At 41.9% G+C, this 16,366-nt stretch overlaps 1 non-coding gene across 1 annotated transcript; it reads left to right on the top strand.

Moving 5' to 3' along the window:
* Positions 1-10,844: 10,844 nt before the first annotated feature.
* LOC120269808 lies at positions 10,845-10,949 on the top strand. The gene has a single exon (XR_005539442.1). It is a non-coding gene; the product is annotated as a small nucleolar RNA R71 (small nucleolar RNA).
* Positions 10,950-16,366: the final 5,417 nt, after the last annotated feature.

Below are 16,366 nucleotides of genomic sequence, written 5' to 3'. Positions count from 1 at the left end.
GAATTATACCACACACGCACATACAATGATCTTGGGTAAATTTGAACTATTTTTGGAACTTAGGAATTTTTAGCATTTGGACATTGAAGTATTCTGATTACTTTTGGAGCTTCCCAATTTCATTTACCTAAGGTCATGCCCTTATTCCTCTTGTTTTGTAATTTGTTTTTTTGCTTGAGTACAAGCAAAAGCTTAAGTGTGGGAGAATTTAATAAGTTTATAAGTGAATATATTTTTTATATGATTAATTGACATAGATTATAGGATTTATTTGGAAGACGATACTTAACATGGTGTTAAAATTGATTCTAGGTCATGGGCTATGTATAATGAGTAGGAGGGATCTAAGAGAAGTGATTTTAAAGAAAAAAAGGGAAGAAGGATCTCTCTTGACACTAAGAACATTAAACAAGTGAAATATAATACACCACAGTTGTAAGCCTAATCCAAAGAACCTTGCATGCATGCTTATATCGGTAAGCAAGAGCATAACTACCAAACAAAAAGACTTATTGGTACAACTTACATGACAAGCCAAAGAGGGACACACACACCACTGAACCCTCGAGCCCCAGCAAGGCTAACATTTTTTCCACCGAATATTTACACACAAGGCAAAACACGATCACAAGTAACAATTCCATGATGTATGACAATAGAATTCAAGAAGAAATACAAATTACCAAATACAACAAAGGTCCCAAAAAGAAAGAAAGGAGTGTAAGTGATACAAATCCGATCCATATTTCTTATACAATGTATTACATTCAAAAACAAACATACATCTAGACATGAGATGAAAAATGAAAAGACAAATAGTTGCCAAACACCTCACATCTTTGTGATGCCACTAAGCACTAAAAACCTAGAAAGAGGGGAGAAAGATGAGTAACTAAAGTCACTTAGTGAGTACATTGATGGCGAGCTGTGTGACAAGCTAGAAAGCGATCACACAACTCCCCGGTCTCAAGTTGATAAGTGCTTGTGTATTTAGAATATGAAGTATTCTTTTCTTAAATTGAGCATTACTTTTCTCAGATTTTATCGCTTATGCATGTGTATTTGTGTTCTTTTGTGAATGTAGAGTTGTGGAGACGATTATGAAAGAAACCAAAAGTAGATCATGGATGCACTTTGTTGATGAAATCTTGGAGTGAACAACGCGAAGACAAAAGTTATTCTCAAAGACACGTGATTGTGTGCCAACATCTACTGTGCTCAAGTATATACTTGGTTTAGAGGGGCACAAAGGCAATCACATTCGCATGTTCTGACTTGTGCAAGTCTAGCAAGATCTCCGTCAATGTGATTTTTATTGAAGATGCAACGTGATCTACGGCAAGGATGTGTGCCCATTCATGTGGCCTCGATAAAGAGTGTGGATTCAGGAATATTTTGGCAAAGTACTGTAGTAAATTACTGTAACAAATAATGTAACAATTACTATTCATAGCTAGCAAAAAAATGAAGTTCCAGAAATTCACACGGGCGTGTCGAAATTCCACACGGTCATGTGGATGCCCAATTCCAGCCTATTTAAAGCTGCGACCTATGAGGCTTTGGGGATCCTTTTGGAGGCGCTCGCGGCTAGGGTTTGGAGAGGCTTTGGCAAGGCTTTTAGAGTGGTTCTACGGCCTTCAACAACGCGTTCCTTCGCAAGATAGTTATTGGGGAATCTTTTATCGGCATCAATTTAGTTAGGCGTGCCCTAGGCTTGACGAGGGAACCTTTGAAGAAGACGAGACTACTCCATTAGACCATCGATATGGACACCAAGGGGTTTTTACTTATGGATTGCATGTTTTTACATTCAATTTCATTATTGATTGTATCTTGCTCCATGGAGTGCTAAAACCCCTAGTGGGTGCTTGGACTTGTAAACCATAGGATGCTTTTATTTCATTGATCTTTCATTATGTTTCTTTAATTGATGTATTTAATTGAGTTCCAATCTTGAATGCCTATTGAGTTGATTTTCCCTTAGAGTGACACTAGGGTTGAGAATCCATCTTGGTAATCCTTGTGGATGAGTGACACAGCATGAGGGTTAAACAAAGCTAGGTTGGAGAGGGTTGAGAGGGCGAGTTAAGAGGTAGAGAAACATCCCCTTTACCTTCCGGTGTGATTTATCCTACCTCCATATTCCAAGAGTTCTTTACGGTCACAATAGAGTAAATAACCAAGAGAGGAACTCCGCTGGGGCTTAGTTGTGCAAGTAACAGAGTGAAGCGTCGAAGTAATCCTTAGTACTGGGGCTTAATTGTGACTAGGGGTCTTTCCCCTGGACCAAAGGGTTAGATCTAGATTAGAGAATAGGGTTTATTACATGGAGTCCCTAGAGCTTTAAGCAACCTTGCACAGTGTGAGGTGTTGAGACTGAGCGATTTCTCTGCCGGGGCATAGTGTAGGGTTAGTCACTGTTGACCTTAGGTTTGGGACCGTGTGTTTAAGGATTTCCATGACTCATTAGACATCATTTGGGAGACATAATGATCGGTCTTGTACTTGAAGCAATAGTCCTAGGGTGAGCAATGTCCTGATACCCCACTTTTTATCGAATGCCTCTCCTATCATTTTATTGCGTCTCTTTCTCTCTTGTTTTCTTTATTTTTATTTGCATTGATATTGGTCACACCACTATTGGTTCATCTTCACCATAGTAAAATAGCAATTCTTGTGTTTCTAATCATTATTTCCTATGGATACAACTACCCACTCACTAGGGTACTTTTATTACTTCGACAACCTATGCACTTACGGTACACATGCAAAGGGGCGTTATCAAGTTTTTGGCGTCGTTGCCGGGGAATAGGCATTTTGGAAACACTTTTCACTTTGCTATTTAGCTATTCATCACTTATTCTATTTCACATTTTCTTATTCTTCCATCATTCTAATTTGTTTTTTTTCTTTGGTTATAGCTCCAGGTTATGACCAGAGGAAACCCTTCAACATTCGTTGAAGGAGATCTGGACATTTAACGAAGAATTCATGGAAGGGGAAAAGAACCTGTATAAGAATAGTCAAATGACACTGAGATAGAAGGTGAAGGGTCTAATAAAATGGTAGCACAAAATGAGCAGCAGAGGACACCTTTGAGCAAGTGACACATCCGTATATGCGTGCAAACTGCAAGTGCACAGGTGTCGAAGTAATAATCCTAGATGAGTGAGTATCGTATCCACTGAGAGTAGGAAATAAAAACACTTAAGTTATTTCTTAACTAATGTGGAAGATGAATAGTGATAAGTGTCACAAAATATGAAATAACAAAAATAAAAGCAACAAGATAGAAAGCACAAGTAAAGGAGATAGTAAGGCAATCGATAAAGATGGGGTACCCGGATATTGATCCGCTAGGACAATCGTTTTAACTGCAAGAACCCTCTATTATACTTCCTAATTGATGCAACAGTGAGACATGGAAATCCTTAATTACATGATCCCAAACCTAAGGTCAACCATGAATAACTCTATACATATCCCGAAGGAGAGATTGAATAACCTCTCAATCTTGCACTCGCATAGAATTGCAATGAGCTCTAGGGATTCCATGTGATAAACCCTATTCCTATGTATAGACCTAACCCTTTGGTCCAGGTGGAAGATCCCTAGCCACATTTAAGCCCTAGGTGCTAAAATAACTTCAGCGTTTCACTCCGTTGCACTGGCAACTAAGCCCCAACGGAAGGTCATCCCTTAACCCATTCACTCTACTATGGCCGCTAAGAACTCTGGAATGTGGAGGTAGGATAGATCACACCAGAGGGAAAAGGGGACACTCCGCTACCTCTCGACTCACCCTCTCAATCTTCTCCAATCTAGCTTTGTCTAACTCTCATGGTGTGTCACTCACTCACAAGAGTTACCAATAAGAACTCTCAACAATAGTGTCACTCTAGGGGAGTATTCATACAATCAAGCATACAAGATTGGAACTCACAATAAACATCAATTAATTGAAAACAGAATAAAGAGATTCAATGAAATGAATACATCCTAAGGTTCACAAATACCCAAGTACCCACTAAGGGTTTAGCTCTCCATGGAGCTAGATACAATCAATGAAATCGAATGTAAAACCAAAGCATCCATAGAAACCCCCCTCGTTAATCATGGTGATGGTCTTATGGGGAGTCCTCTACTCATCGCAAGGGTCTCTTTGTCCGGCCTAGGATACACCTCGCCGGATTGGTGCCGACGAAAGCTCTTCCACTAACTTTCTTCCAAACGGCGCACGATGTCAGAGCCGTAGAACCTCTCCAAAGCCCTCGCTAATACCTCTCAAAACCCTAGCCACCGCCCTCTCTCAAGTTGGGGAAAAGATGGAGAAAAGAATGTTAAAATCGGCCTGAAATACAGTGTTTTCTACAATACCCTGTAAACAGTGCTGCTTCGGTTCTTTTTATTATAGTATTTTCTACAATACCCTACTACAGTGCTGGTATGAAATACTCCCAAATCCATACTTTCATCGAGGTAACGGAAACGGGCACACATTTACGTTGTGGATCGCCTTGCTTCTTTAATAACGAACATGTTGGTGGAGATCTTGTTCTATATGCACAAGTCGGAATGCTTGAATATGACTGCCCTTGTGCCCCTCCAAATTGTTGTGCTAACTCGAGTATGAGGAGGTTGGCACACATTCCTGCATCTGGAACCTGACCTATGTCTTCACGTTTGAACTTTAGCAAGATTTCCTCCAAATTAGTGCATTATGACCCACATTAGCTTCTTTCTCTCATAATCGGCCTCACAACCCTACCTGCATGAAAGTAACATAAATACACCCATATTAGCATTAAAATCCGACAAAAGTAATTCTCAACACAAGGAAAGAACACTTCGTATTCTTATCGCACAAGCACTTATCAAACTCCCCCACACTTAAGCTATTGCTTGTCCTCAAGCAAAAATTAAAACATTATGTGCATGGATGAAGGAAATATTGGAAGTGCTTGGCATTAGGTTCACCAAAGCATACAAAGAGGGCATTCTACAAGTAAGGGAAATTTCCATACTAAATACGAAAAATCATTGCTCTAGCTAAAACCTTGAATAAAAAAGGGCAACAAACCCAAAATCGTGTAGATGTGTGAACTCACTTAAAACAACCCAAAGTATACTCCTCATTGTTCTAAGTACAAGGGACTTATTTATCTACAAAAAGTAACAAAAATTTCAAAATTGGTAGTAGCTTCACACATCCTCTAAGGTAGCTCTTTCCCCAAGCGGCCGCTAAGGTGTCTTTCACACTTTCAAGTGGTAGCTCTTTCTCACCGGAGTGGTAGCTTTCACTCATCCCTATGAGATAGCTCTTTCTCTCATTAGGGCATAACTAGTATCCGACTTATGAGAGTAGCTTCATACTTCATAGGTGGTAGCTCTTTCCACCCAACAAGCACAAATAAACAATAAAACTATTTTAATTTGTTCCTTCTTTTCATTCATTTTTTTTCAGAATTAACACAAGAAACAACTATAACTAGTCCCTTATACATCAAACATAAGTTTCCAAAAGAGTTCAAAGAGTGAGTAGTGCAACAAGTGTCAATCGGGCAAAAAATTCCTAGAAATTCAAGCAAAAAAACTAGAGCATGAAAAACATTCAATGTTAAAAAAATTCTCCTAAACTCAAGAATACAATCAATGCAACTAAGGTGAACCGCCATTGGCTATGTAAGCATGTATATCAATCAAAACTAGTATAAAAGAGATGCATGCACTATGAAACTCCCCCCCACACTTAAGTTGTACATTGTCCCCAATGTACACATGCAAGCTCATTCATAATTTAAATCAATTAAATTCAGATGTGGGAGAAGCAATCAAAACAATACTCCCCTGACTCCTAGTGTTGCATTTGATGGAGCAAAGTCCTTGGGAGTGTTGTTCCAACCGGTTGTGAAGCTCACACGGCCAAGTGCCGAAACACCATGGTCGTGCCCATGACAGAGTCTCAATTCCTATGATGATGAGACCATCTGCAAGCATACACGAGGGGGTTCAGTAAAGCTCAATAAAAACAAACATAACTCGAGTATATAAAAGATAAGATAATGAATATAACTCGAGATACAAAATGAAAATAAACTCAGAAGGAAAGTCCTTTCTGAGTATACAAGTCCAAAATAAAATGCGGAAGTAAAAGACGAGGGAAATAAAATCAAGTGTCGATGTCATCCTCTGGCTCTGCTAGTGCTGCTCCTGGTGATGAAGTACATGGTGGGTCAACTAGTGCCGGAATAGGGGATGCTAGTGCTATCTCTGTCCGTATCACCCCCACAGCGCTCTCGAGCCTCCCAAAGCGATCCTGGGCTCGAGATGGTGAAAACATGCTTACGCGGGGGGGAGGAGGGGTCCTCTGTCACCGGAGGTGCCTCGGTCTCCATAGGTGCTGACTGATGCTCGGGGGCAGGCTGGTAAGCCTCGGCATCATCTCCTTCCTCCTCGGCTATCTCTGGGGCCGGTGGAACCATAGTATAAACCCCCGTCCGAACCCTACGGACCATGCCCATCAATATCATCATCTCGAGGCTCAGGGGTGCAAGTATACTCGTCTTCTCGTCCCCGAAAATCATGCCCAAGTGACCCATACCCAGAGCTAATTTCGTAATGTATAGACCCGAGAAAATCGCTCCTAACTTGGCATACTGGCCCTGATGTCAAATATACTCAGCGACGATGTGCCTTAGATGGATCGGTATGCGCTGCACCATCGAATACAAGTACACAAGCTCATGCCTGCTCAAAACGGCAGTACTATCACCACGGCCATTCACCGACTGGCTCATGATGGCATGTAGATATCAGTATACAGGTGGGGAAAGGCACGTGGCCTTGGACACCCTTGACTCATACTAGCCCTGACCACATAATGCTTTGTAAGCTTTCTATGGGGTCAGAGCTCCAGGATAATCTGTTAGTAACTGAGAGTACTCCTTAGTGTCTGTAAATACCTCCTCGTAAAAGCCGAGCCGAACTGAAAACTGAGTGATACTCAAACTATAGTGATGTCCAAGTGCTCTGAACTGAACTACGACGAGGTCGTCGAATCTCACATAGGATCTGTCAAACTCGAATGATGACAAAACCTCCAGTGTAAGCTCCCGGATGGCTGGCTCTCTGATCGACAATAAGTGCCTCCAACCACCCAATGAAACAAGATCCTCGACCTCATCAGCGAACTCATCCCCCTGCTGTAAATCTCTCAATATACTCATGTCCAAGAATCGAGTTTGTCCGAACCGAAGTCTTGACAGACGCTCAAAATGAGCCTAATCCTTGGTGATAGTGAATCTCATGCTCTTGGACTCAGGAGATGACTCTCGCGGTTGCTTATCAGCTTGCTTCTTTGACTTGGGTGCCATAGTCTGCAAAAATTAAAAGAGAATCAATCAAACAAGTTAATTAAACATAGCTGCAAAAGTCCACACGGTCCTGCGGAATTTCTGCACGCCCGTGTGGATTCACGGGCCATGAACAAACACATAGCCACGCTTCAAACACCGTAAATGCACCATTATAACGCTTTTACTTTGTTCTAAATATAAATAATCATTCTAATTGAAGAAACGAGGCAATATTAACTAGTTTCATCGATGAAACTCATGAATTTATGAAGGAAATCAAAGGTAGGGCTTACCGTCGAGTTGTGATGAGAAATCTTTGAAAACGATTGGAAAACCAAGCAAAATCCTTCCAAATTGGCGATACGAGGTAGGGAAATGATGTAGGAGTGCTCTCAGACAATTGGAGGATATGAGGGTGAAGAGAAACGATAATCCTTTTAACTGGACTTGCGCCTCTTGGAGTTCTGTACATCCACAAGAGCGTGCGGAAATTACCCACGCCCGTGTGTCTCCTCAGGAAAGCCTCACAGGGGCAGATGCACGACCCTGTGTACGCTCAGGAAAACACTCACTGCCTCTGAACACAAATACACGGGCGTGTGGAAAATGCCCACGCCCGTGCTCCCGACCCATAGGGGCTGTCGCACGCCCCTGTGGCATCTCTGCCCACACGAGCGGCGATCCCCACGATCCAAGTCAAGGCTGTTGGAATTAGAATAGGTTTGGCAGCGGATCACGAAATCTTGGCGATCTTCTCTATCTAATGAATGAGGAGTACGTTTTAGGGATTGACAACTTACCCATTCAGTGACTTTGGCACTGGACGTTCCAAAAATGGGTATTGCTAAGTGTTTCACACGTCCGTGTGGAAATTTCGCACGGGCGTGGACATTCACAAGCCCGACTCACAGGGGCAAGCGCATGCCCCTATGTCTTCTCGGGATGGAGAGAGCTCCTCTACAGAGATTCGCACGAGCGTGCCGAAATTACCCACGCCAGTGCGATTTTCACAAGGTCGCCCACAGGGGTGGGTCCACGCTCTTGTCTGCTTTCGGGATAATCTGCCAATCTCTGCAGGAATTAACATGCCTGTGCGGAAATTACCCACGGGCGTGCGAGAATCACATGGTCATTCACAGGGGCGAGTCAACGCCCCTATGCCTTCTTTGGATGAGCTCGCAATACAAAATCACGGGCGTGCAGAAATTCCACACGCCCGTGCGTTTTCTTTGGATGCCTTAGAAATTTCTGCAGGTTCTGCAAAAAATTTCTGAACATGTTTACACACTTAGAGCCTGCCCTAATATGCAAATTTTACCAGCGAAAAACATGAGAAATAGCTCAAACGACCCAACTTCACCAAATCCAAGTGAAAACACATGATGACAATTCAAAACCCACAATAAAATAGCAGGACAAGTATATAAAAATCAAGACACCAACACTCAACACTTTATTGATGCACACACTAAACTACTAAACTACGAAAATAGTAAACACTTTGGCTGCCTCCGAAGGAGCACTTGTTTAACATCACTTAGCTTGACGTACCTTGTCTTACCTCACGGGGGTTCATAGATGAATGTTGCCTACTTACCCATGGCTTGGACACATGATGAGCAAAATCTCTTGAGGGTAGAGGGTGAATTATTGGGCTTGGGACCTCCTAGCAATGATTCACCTAGTTTGTTCGGTGCACACACATCTCCAACAGCCTTGGAGCATTTCCTGTGGCGTCTCCTAGCCCTCTTCAATTTTTGGAGAACCTTCTTCAAGATCCTCGGGGTAGATGGTACTTCTTCTGTCGAACCAAGCATCATTACTTCTTCATTGTCCTCATCTTGGTTGAACAAGCCTTCGTATGGATCTATATTAAACATTTCCTGCATGTATTCATCAACAATCTCATCAGTAGCCTCTAGAAAATACAAAGTATCATCGAAATCAAGAGAATACCGCATGGCTATAGCAAGGCGGTATGTGAGCTTATCATCTCCAACTCTAAAAGTTAGCTCTCCGGCGTCTATGTCAATCAATGCCTTGGAATTCGGCAAGAACGACCTTCCAAGTATCAAGGGTACATCCGCATCCTCGTCGACGCCTAGCACCACAAAGTCTACTGGAAATATATACTTGTCCACCTTGACAAGCACATCTTTGATGATACCCCTCGGATGTCTCACCGTTCGGTTCGCCAATTGCAAAGTCATCCGAGTGGGTCTAGGCTCGCCCAAGCCTAACTTTTGAAAGAAGGTGTATGGCATGACGTTGATACTGGCTCCTGAGTCCGCCAATGCCATTTCTTCACCTATATTACCAATATTACACGGAATGATGAAGCTTCCCGGGTCTTTCTTCTTGTTTGGTTTGTTCTTTTGCAAAACCGCCGAGCAAGATGCATCTAAAATCACTGAAGCACTCTCCTCTAACTTCCTCTTGTTGGTTAACAAGTCTTTCAAGAATTTTGCATACTTAGGCATTTGGGCCAATGCCTCAACAAAAGGAATATTAATGTGGAGTTGTTTGAACAAACTCAGGAACTTCTTGTACTGTTTATCCCCTTGGTCATTCTTCAATCTAGAGGGATAAGGGATTCTTGGCTTCAAAGGTGGGGGTGCCACCTCCTTCTCTTTTCTTGCTCCCTTCTCAAACTCTATAACCTCGGGTGCATGTTCATTTCACTTCTCACTCGGAAGCTTACCTTGAACCTCATGACCACTTCTCAAAGTGATCGCCTTCACATGGTCTCTAGGATTGGTCTCGGTGTTACTCAGCAAGCTTCCTTGTGGCTTTTCCGATAAGCACTTCGCAATCTGCCCTACTTGATTTTCAAGATTGTGCAAAGAGGAAGTGTGGTTGCGAAGTGTAGCCTCAATTGATTGGAACCTTGTATTAGATGATTGGACAAACCTAGTTAAGGCCTTCTCCAAATCGTTCATTCGGGTCTCTAAACCTGAAACTCTGTTTTCCATGTTTGGGGCTTGATGTTGTTGTTGGAAACCAAGTGGCCCTATGGCCTTTTGTGGACCTTGGTTGCTCCACGAGAAATTGGGATGACTCTTCCAACCTGGATTGTACATATTGCTGTATGGGTTTCCTTGATTGCTCATGCCATTACCCACAAAATCGCCGTTCTCAACTGAAGATGCATCACCGATAGATATTGGGCAATCTGAGGAAGCATGTCCTCCACAGCACCCAGTGCAAGTAATCACGGCCATCACTCTATTCTAAGTTAGAAGATCTAACTTCTTACTCAGTGATTTGACTTGAGCCGCCAATGATGTCACTGCATCTATCTCATGGAGACCGCCACTTTTTTTCTTCTCCTCGCGATTCCATTGGTAGTCGTTTAACCCCATTTCTTCAATTAATTGATGGGCCTCATCGGGGTCTTGCTACCTAAGGTACCTCTCCCGCCGCATCCAAGAGTTGCCTTATAGTCGGATTCGGACTATTGTAAAAGTCTGAACAATCATCCACCTGTAAAATCCGTGTTGCGGCACTTTCTCGGGAGCTCCTTGAACCCCTCCCACATCTCAAATAGAGACTCCAATTTAATTGTACAAAGGATGAGATCTCATTCTTAAGCCTTGCGATTTTCTCGGGAGGAAAAATAACGGCCAAGAAAAAGCTTCTACAATCTCCTCTCATGTGGTAATTGATGCTCTAGGTAATGAGTGTAGCCACTGCTTCACTCTCCCTTTCAAAGAAAATGGGAAGGCTCTCAACTTGATGGCATCATCCGTTACCCCATATATCTTCAAAGATATCACATGCACCGAGAAAGTTCTCTATATGACCTGCTTTGATCCCTCATCGGTCAAACCATTGAACTGTGTGGATTGTTGCAACATATGGATGACTGCCGGCTTCGGCTCGAAGTTCTGAGCTGTAGTCCAGGGACGCACAATGCTAGATTGTGTCCCCAATACTGAATGTCTGGCATAATCGAATAATGTCCGCTGTTGCTCATTCTGTTCTGCCATGTTTTAAGATTCTTCTACTTCCAAATCAACTAGATTAGACTATTCTTGCACAAGTTCTTTCCCTTTTCTTCTAAGTGTACGTTTGAGCTCAGGATCTCCTTCGATCAATATTGAAGGGTTTTCTCGGGTCATAACCTAGAGCTACACCAAAAGTAAGAAAACAAAATCAGAACGATGATAGAAAAGAAGATAAGAAATAGAATGAATGAATAGCTAAGAAAACAAAGTGCAAAGTATCTCTAAACGCCTACTCCCCGGTAACAGCACCAAAAACTTGACACGTCCGTATATACGTGTAAACCGCAAGTGCACGAGTGTCGAAGTAATAATCCCAGATGAGTGGGTATCGTATCCACAAAGAGTAGGGAATAAAGACACTTAAGTTGTTTCTTAACTAATGTGGAAGATGAATAGTGATAAGTGTCACAAAATATGAAATAACAAAAATAAAAGCAACAAGATAGAGAGCACAAGTAAAGGAGATAGTAAGGCAATCGATAAAAACGGGGTACCCGGATATTGATCAGCCTAGAATAATCGTTTCAAGTGCAAGAACCCTCTATTATACTTCCTAATTGATGCAACAAAGGAGTCATGGAAATCCTTAATTACATGATAAAAACCTAAGGTCAACTATGCCCTAACTCTATACATGTCCCGGAGGAGAGATTGAATAACCTCTCAACCTTGCACTCGCGATAGAATCTGCAATAAGCTCTAGGGGTTCCAAGTGATAAACCCTATTCCTATGTATAGACCTAACCCTTTGGTCCACATGGAAGATCCCTAGCCACAATTAAACACTAGGTGCTAAAATCACTTCAGCTCTCACCCATTGCACTCAGAACTCAAGCCCCAGCTGGAAGGTCATTCCCTCAGCCCATTCACTCTACTATTGCTCGCAAAGAACTCCTCGAACATGGAGGTAGGATAGATCACACAGATTTCGGAAAGGGGACGCTCCGCTACCTCCTCGACTCACCCTCTCAACTCTCTCCAATCTAGCTTTGTCTAACTCCTCATGGTGTGTCACTCACTCACAAGAGTTACCAACAAGAACTCTCAACCCTAGTGTCACTCTAGGGGAGTATCCATACAATCAAGAATACAAGATTGGAACTCAAAATAAACATCAATTAATTGAAAAGCATAATAAAGAGATTCAATGAAGCGAATACATCCTAGGGTTCACAAATACCCAACTACCCACTAGGGGTTTAGCTCTCCATGGAGCTAGATAGAATCAATGAAATCGAATATAAAAACAAAGCATCCATAGAAAACCTCCTCATTAGTCGTGGAGATGGTCTTGTGGAGAGTCCTCTACTCATTACAAGGGTCACTTTGTCTGTCCTAGGATATACCTCGACCGGATCGCCGACTTTAACGCCTCCCCACTAACCTTCTTCCAAACGGCGATGATGTCGAGCCATAGAACCTTTCTAAAGCCCCAGCCAATATCTCTCAAAACCCTAGAGGTCGTCCCTCTCTCAAGTTGGGGAAAATATGGAGAAAAGAATGTCGAAATCGGGATCTAAATCGCCTTTTAAAGGGTCGAATCGGGAATCCACACACCCGCAGTGGGCGCTTGTTTGCGTCTTTTTTCACATTGCCGTGTGGATTCTCTGCTTTTCCTGCTTTCTTTGCTCGGGTCAGAATAGTGCTAGTGCGGAATATTTTTATTTTTATTTTTATTTTTGCTACAGTGTTTCTCTACAATACCCTGCTACAATATTGGCCTGAAATACTCCTAAATCCATACTTTCATCGAGGTAACGCAAATTGGAACACATTTACGTTGTGGATCACCTTGCTTCTTTAATAATGGACATGTTGGTGAAGATCTTGTTCTATATGCATAAGTCAGAATGCTTGAATGTGACTGCCCTTTTACATCTCCAAATAGTTGTGCTAACTCGAGTACGAGCAGGTGACATACATTCCTGCATCTGGAACCCAACCTATGTCTTCGCGTTTGAACTTTAGCAAGATTTCTCCAAATTAGTGCATTACGACTCCACTATTGGCTTCTTTCTCTCATAATCGGCCTCACAACCCTACCCGCATGAAAGTAACATAAATACACCCATATTAGCTTTAAAACCCGAGAAATGTAATTAACACAAGGGAAGAACACTTCAGTATTCTTATCGCACAAGCACTTATCACGAAGATTCAAAGAAAATTCGAGGGAAATTTATAGATTGAAGGAGAATAGATTACAACCATTTATTGAGGAATCACTCGAGTTAGAGCTTAAAACTTTGCCTGTACATTTGGAATATGCTTTTCTAATGGAAGGATCAATGCTCTCTATTATTGGGCTTCAAACCTCTCTCGAGATCGAAAGATAAGCTTGTGAGCATAATAAAGAGACATAAATCTACTTTTGCTTGGAAGATTTCTAATATAAAAAGGCATCAACTCTTCATTTTTGCACTCATAAAATCCCTAATGGAGGACACAATTACAAGTCTGTGATTCAACCTCAGAGAATATTGAACCCAAACATGAAGGAGGTTGTCAAGGAAGAGGTGGTAAAACTTCTGGATGCGGGAATCATTTATCCCATCTCCGATAGTGCATGGGTGAGCTCGCACTCAAGTAGTCCCAAGAAGGGAGGAATGATAGTAGGTGAGAAAAAGAAAGGAATGAATTAATCCCAACTAGGACAGTTACAGGTTGGCGCATCTGTATTGTCTACAAAAGGTTGAATGATGCAACTCGAAAGGATCATTTTCCATTGTCGCTAATGATCGGATGTTAGAGTTTGATTGGCTGGGCATTAGTTTTACTACTACTTTATGGTATGTCGATACTTTCAAATTCCCATAGCTCCTCAAGATCAAGAGAAGATGACATTTACTTGCCCGCCCTATGGGACCTTTGGTTATCAAGAATGCTCTCAGTTGTGCAATGCACTGCAACATTTCACCGCTACATCACGGGTTATTTTTTGATGATCTCCTAGAAGATATCATGGAGGTGTTTATGGGTGATTTCTCAGTACTTGGAGATTCTTTCAACATTTTCTTAAGGAACTTGGAGAGAGTATCGGTGAGATGTGAGGAAACGAATCTTGTTCTTAATTGGGAAAAGTGTCACTTCATGCTCCAAGAGGGCATTATCCTTGGTCATAAGATTTCCCAAGTAGGAATAGAGGTAGACAAGGCGGAGATTGAAGTCATAGCCAAACTTTCCCCACCTACAAATGTGAAAAGAGTTTGTAGTTTCTTGGCGCATGCGGGCTTCTATAGGACGTTCATCATGGACTTTTCAAAAATCACTCAACCGTTGACAAAACTCCTTAAAAAACATGCCCCCTTTGATTTTGGGAATGAATTTTTGATCGATTTTATCTCGTTGAAATATAAATTAGTGCAAGCACCGATTTTTGATCACTCCCCGATTGGAATGAGCCCTTCGAGCTCATGTGACGCAAGTGACTATGCTATTGGAGTAGTTTTGGGAGCAAAGGAAAGGTAAATGGCTCCAACCAATTTTTATGCTAGCAAGTCTCTCACAATCAGCTAAAGAGGACTATACAACCATTAAAAAGAGTTGTTAGCAAGTGGTTTTTGCTTTTTGACAAGTTCAGACATATATCATCTTATCTAGGGTCACTATATTTTACCGATCACCGAGCGCCTCGTTATTTTTATGAACAAGGGCTCGATGCAAAACCGAGGTTGATTCGCATGGATCCTATTATTGCAAGAGTTAGATATAGACATAGAAGATAAGAGAGGAACCAAAATGTGGTTGCGCATCTTCTTTCTTGATTGAGGAGTGTGATGGTCAAGAGTCACTAAGCAAAGAAATTAACAATTTCTTTTCCTGCATGGAGCACTTGTATGCAGCCTCGAGTCTCTAATTAGAGGGCACCCCATGGTTCATGATTTTGCGAAACTACTTATCGTGGAAAGTACTCAAGCAGTGGCCCTTCACATTCTAACAAAAGAAGAATTTTTCAGTGGATTTGAGGTATTACTTTTGGGGTGGATTCATACGTGTTCCGTGCATTTGTGCGCATCATGTGGTCCAAAGATGTGTATCAAGGAAGAATGTTGGGACATCCTTGCACATACTGTCAATCCAGCGCCTGGGGCATTATGCTCAAGAACCATCGAAAAAGCCTTTGGCCGCCGGATTCTATTGGCCAACTTTATTTCGTGGATGTACATCAATTTGTTCTTTAATGCTACGCTTGTCAAAGGGCTGGAAATTTGTTACGATGGGATGAAATGCCTCAAAATCCGATGCAATTTTATGAGGTGTTTAATGTATGGGGTATTGATTTCATGGTGTCATTCCCAAAGTCTAATGGTAATCAATATATTTTGGTGGCGGTTAACTATGTTTCTAAATGGGTGGAGGCCTCAAGCCTCTACCTACTAATGATGCTAGAATCGTGGTTAAATTCTTGAAGAGGTTATTCACTGACGGCACCCCACAAATTATCATTAGTGATTGAGGAACTCACTCGCAAAGACTCAACTCTGAGAAGGTGTTGAACTCGCTATGGAGCACATCATCACCTTGCTACCCCATCATCATCCATAGACAAGTGGTCAAGTGGAAGTCACGTAATAGAGAGCTTAGAGAATCTGACGAAGTCTCGTGGAACAAGGAAAGCGGGATTGGTCAATCCTCGATGAAACAATAGTTTCTCACAACGGCATATAAACCCTCAATAAGGACCACCCCTATAATCTGATGTATGATAAGTCATGTCATTTACCCGCGAGAGCTCAAGATCAAAGCCCATCGCCCATCAAGGCCATAAATTTTGGACTTGAGTAAAGTAGGGAATAACGAATGCTTCATCTCAACTGCTGACTAATGATGATGGTGTATGAGAATACAAGGATTTATAAAGATAACGGAAGCAGCATGGCAAGCATATGAAAAAAATATGAAAGAGTTCAAAGCTCCACATCAAGTATTGACTCAATCCTGCCAATGTTACTTCCTAGGAAGTCAAATCAGATGGTTTGGGCATACATTGTAAATCCCAAGTAA

Source organism: Dioscorea cayenensis, chromosome 9, assembly GCF_009730915.1.
Source record: "Dioscorea cayenensis subsp. rotundata cultivar TDr96_F1 chromosome 9, TDr96_F1_v2_PseudoChromosome.rev07_lg8_w22 25.fasta, whole genome shotgun sequence".
Classification (NCBI taxonomy): domain Eukaryota; kingdom Viridiplantae; phylum Streptophyta; class Magnoliopsida; order Dioscoreales; family Dioscoreaceae; genus Dioscorea; species Dioscorea cayenensis.
The sequence above is the reverse complement of the archived record's forward strand: the minus strand, read 5'-3'. Positions and strand labels throughout refer to the sequence as shown.